Raw genomic sequence first — 4,656 nt, forward strand, 5'->3', positions numbered from 1 at the left:
CAGTCAAGTAATTTCTTTTCGTTGATTAAAACAAAAGAGACGATGGGTTTTATATCATTCGCATTCTCTGAGATATCTCAAACTTTGAACGTTTTCCTGGAAAATCTCAACCGTTCAAATATGATCTGCACGAGTCTCAAAGCACAAACAATACTGGTCCCTACCCTATCCCCGTACACGTCGGTCACGCAAAAGTTGAGATATCTCAGAGATTACGAACTCGGTTAATATCACTGAGATAACTCAAATTTTAAGTTTAGATCCTGACCGTCCGATCTGCTTTAGCACGAATTACAAAAATCGAAGTTTAGATCCCGACCGTCCGATCTGCTTTAGTTATTAGTACCGTTTGTTCGGAAATGATGGTCCGACTGCTAGCGAGGGAAAGAAGTGGAGCTGTCCGCTGTCGGGCGTAGAAAAGGGTAGGGGACTGGCTGAAAAAAAAAAAAAAAAAAAAAAAAAAATTGGAGGAGAAAGGGTCAGAACTCAGAAGGGTCGGAAAAAAAAAAAAATATTATAATGCAGAATGCATATCCTCTGCATTAACTCAAAAAGAATCTTTTGATTTAATAAATCTCAACCGTCTGATTTTAAACGGAGTCAATCCAGTCCATACATATGATATAGGGGTCCTTCAATATTAGTGCAGATTTAGTCTGCACGAATCTTAAAACATATTGGATGGTTAAGATGTTTTAACTCAAAAGATTCCCTTTTGAGTTAATGCAGAGGATACGAATTCCGCTTTATTTCGGAGCGTCTGGTGCGGATTTGGATCTGACGTAAGTTCCTGTTCGATTGGCTAAAAGTATACTATAATTATAAAAAATATTAAAGCGAACGCACGTAAATATAAATTTTGAAACAATTGTAATGTGTGTTATAGATCAGATATATAAATTTATTTGTTAAAAATGAAATAAGCACCTTAATGTTGTAGACAGGAAATAATTATATTAGTACTTTTCTGAGAAGTACACATAAATGTATTGAATTTTCTTTTATCTGTGTTTTAAGATGCTTATATTTATTACTTCTTGTCCTCTATTTTTTATCATCAATTTTTTATAAATTGTTAAAAGAAAAAATGTCTCTCTATAGCTATGTTGCATTTGATAAGTTGCTACTCTCACTTTGCTATTATTCTCGCTCTCGCTTTATTGTTGCTCCCACTTCCGCCTCTGTCTCATCATCATTCTTTCGTTCAATCGTCACTCTCACACGACTCTCGCTCTTGCCTCATTGTTGCTCCCACTCCTCTCATTCTCGCTCTCACCTCGTTGCCACTCCCATTATTATTGTGTTAAGTAATATTGAATTAAAAAACTTATTGTTCGAATCAACTATTTGAACTTTAAAAATAGAGATAATAATGTTGTAATGTAATTGAAGGACAAACAATTGACTATTTTAACCTCACTCTTTTCTATATTTAATCTATAATTAATGGGGAATGCTATATTGAGGGTATTTTTTGTGGTTTTGAGAGCTAATATTTTTTCTCTCTAAATACCGATTATGTCCTTTCATCTTCTCTCACTCATTTAATAAAAATAACTAATTCTTCTTTTTGTGGTCTAAAACTAATTCTTCTTTTTCAATTATATCATTTTCTTCTTGATTTGAGGTCTTTTGAAGCTCTTTCAGGTCTCTGCAGTAGATAGTGGCATTTGCACAGGTATTCTACCTGGACTAAGAAAAAAAACATATGATCTTGTGTCTTCATCTGATTCATATGATCTTACGTCTTCATCTGATTCATTTGGCTCAGTAGAAAGTTAGGGGCCTGGAGGAGTGATGGGCAATACTTGGATGTATAAAGGCACAATACACGGGGGGTCAAAATGGAAATACAAGATTTATGTATTGTAATTAGAGGGACGATAGTTTGGATACTCGGATGTACGAAGCGATGGTGCACAGTGGTAAAACAGAAAATATAAGATGTTTGCATTGTAATTAGAGGGACCATAGTTTTAGATTGTAAATTATTTTTAAATTAAAAAATGAAATATTTGTGCAGTATTGTTGTTAACAACAATTTTGTGTTTGTGAAATATATTGATACCTTTTTCATTTCCAGTATTTTTTTTGTGAAATAGATTATACTTGTGTAGTATTTTTTATTGAATCGAAATAGTAGTATGCTTATATTTGTGGCATTTTTTGTTATTTAATTTTACTCAAGGATGTGCATGTTTTAACTTGATATGGTTATTCTTCTGAAAAATATATGATATTTATCACTAATATCAGGGGGCTTAAGTGGGGAACAACGGAGGGAGTAGACCATGCTCGCAGATTTGTGGCATTATCAAATTTCTTTGGATATTTTAGATGCAATTTTTTTCTTGGGTGAAGAATTTTTGGAGTGAGAATTTTCCCAGAGAAGGAAACTCTCATTTCCTTTATCAGTTTTTTTCCTTTATTAGTTTTTTTATTAATTAGTCTTATTAATTAATTAGAGAAAAAAAATGGAAAGACAAAATCGATATTTAGAAAAAAAAATCTCTTAACTCTCAAAATCACAAAAGATGCCTCAGTATAGCACTTCCCGACATTTTTATTTTTACCCCATTAAAAAAATATTTTAATAATAATAACCAAAGTTTAGTAACAATTTTAAAAATACCCCACCCATGGAATTTTTTTTTTTTTATAAAACAGAAATTTGTTTTTATTTTTTATTTTTTGTATTGAAATATTAGAAATGTTGGATATATTTCTTTGAAAATAGATGGAATACAATATAATTTGATTTATTAGAAAGACTGTAACAAATAACCCGGATCAATATTTTTCAGGCCGGATTTTTCGCGGCTGTAAGAAAAATTAATATATTTCTTTATGTGTTATTGGAAAAAAAATAAAAATGCTTAGATTCTGAGTTATTGACCTCGGTTCAAAAGTCACTTCTATGTAATCTAGAAAATATTGTGATCCTTCTAGGACATTTAATTTATGAAAAGTTGTATCTATTTTTGAAAAAAAAATAAAAACTTTAAGTTATTTAATAATTATTATTCAAAAAGAATTCTCAAAATAGATACAACTTTTTATAAATTAAACGTCCTAGAAGGATCACAATATTTTCTAGATTACATAGAAGTGACTTTTGAACCGGGATCAATAACTCAGAATCTAAACATTTTTTTTTAATAACACATAAAGAAATATATTAATTTTTCTTACAACCGCGAAAAATTCGGCCTGAAAAATATTGATCCGGGTTATTTGTTACAGTCTTTCTAATAAATCAAATTATATTGTATTCCATCTATTTTCAAAGAAATAATCCAACATTTCTAATATTTCAATACAAAAAATAAAAAAATAAAAACAAATTTCTGTTTAAAAAAAAAAAAAAATTCAGCCCGTGGAAAAATTCCACGGGTGGGGTATTTTTAAAATTGTTACTAAACATTGGTTATTATTATTAAAATATTTTTTTAATGGGGTAAAAATAAAAATGTCGGTAGCACTTCTCATAATTAATCTGTTACGAAATATTGAATTTACATTTTTGTAAGGTTACTGGGCCCAATCCAAATAGAGTCTGGATCGTCGCTCTCCTTGGGCCAACATTTTGGTCGGACGGGCCCGATCTATATTGAAATATTATATTACCTCAGAGTACCAAGATTAATGGGCTGACGGGCCATAGCCCGTAAATAAACCCTAACAATCCAACAGTCCCTCTTTCTTTCTTCTATAAATCTCTCTCGCCGCCTCTATTCTCCATCCTTCTCTCCCTCTCCTGTTTTTTCTCTTCGCTGTTTTCTATCGGATTTCTCTTTTGATGAACAGATTTCATGGGCAATGATGTTTTAAAACTACCTATTTTCTGATTGGGATTTTTCAATTCCAATCTGATTGTAAATACCAATGGATCCTTCTGAGCCACATCTTTTGAATTTCGATTTTTGAATTTCGATTTGATTTTCGTTGAGAGGATGATGATTTTGTCGGAAATAAAAACGTGTCGATTGAAAAATTCAGACTACAATTATCTGATCAACGAATTCTATACATTTTATACATTGATTTGAATCTTTGTTTTTGAATTTTGAATGTTTTGTGCACAAAAAGCCGATGCTCTGGATTGAGATTTGAATGAATTGAAAAGGAAGGAAGCATGGTACTGTGCACATAGAGAGAAGAAAAAAGGATCTCTATGTCTGCTCGCTTTGATGCCTTCGGGCTTTGATCTTGCGGGCCTGGATTCGATCCACATCTCCCCATTTTGTGTCCCCCTAATTTTGTTCTGTGTTGGGATTATGTTTTGAATGATTTATTTGGATTAGAAGCTGATCTGGAGTTGTTTTAAACAAAGTATTTAATTCAGTGAGTTCCAGAAAATAAGTACAGAGTTCCGGAAATGTATTGAAAATGAATTAGATATTTTGGTAATATTTTTCTTCAGTGCCTCCCAAAACTCTCCCTTTTCTTTATATAAAATAATGATAGCAATTAGAACTACATACCAAATGCTCAACTTGTTTTAATTAAGCATTTGTGGAAATTCAAATCTAAAATGAAATTGAACTGGTTAATTTTCCAACTTAATCACTTCTGAAACACAAATGCATGAAATGGAGTACAATAGCGTCTATGCAAGCGTAGAACGCCAATTAGAACTGGTTTTGACTCAAAAGT

General features: G+C 31.6%; 3 non-coding genes across 3 annotated transcripts; all 3 read left to right on the plus strand.

Annotated features, from left to right (window-relative positions):
- The first annotated feature begins 3,812 nt into the window (after positions 1-3,812).
- LOC144554872 (small nucleolar RNA R41) lies at positions 3,813-3,905 on the plus strand. Its single transcript, XR_013511797.1, has one exon. It is a non-coding gene; the product is annotated as a small nucleolar RNA R41 (small nucleolar RNA).
- A 38-nt stretch (positions 3,906-3,943) lies between these two features.
- On the plus strand, positions 3,944-4,020 carry LOC144554874 (small nucleolar RNA Z155). The gene has a single exon (XR_013511799.1). It is a non-coding gene; the product is annotated as a small nucleolar RNA Z155 (small nucleolar RNA).
- A 102-nt stretch (positions 4,021-4,122) lies between these two features.
- On the plus strand, positions 4,123-4,236 carry LOC144554875 (small nucleolar RNA snoR100). The gene has a single exon (XR_013511800.1). It is a non-coding gene; the product is annotated as a small nucleolar RNA snoR100 (small nucleolar RNA).
- The last annotated feature ends 420 nt before the right edge of the window (positions 4,237-4,656 follow it).

Source organism: Carex rostrata, chromosome 5, assembly GCF_964058835.1.
Source record: "Carex rostrata chromosome 5, lpCarRost1.2, whole genome shotgun sequence".
In the NCBI taxonomy this organism is placed as follows: Eukaryota; Viridiplantae; Streptophyta; class Magnoliopsida; order Poales; family Cyperaceae; genus Carex; species Carex rostrata.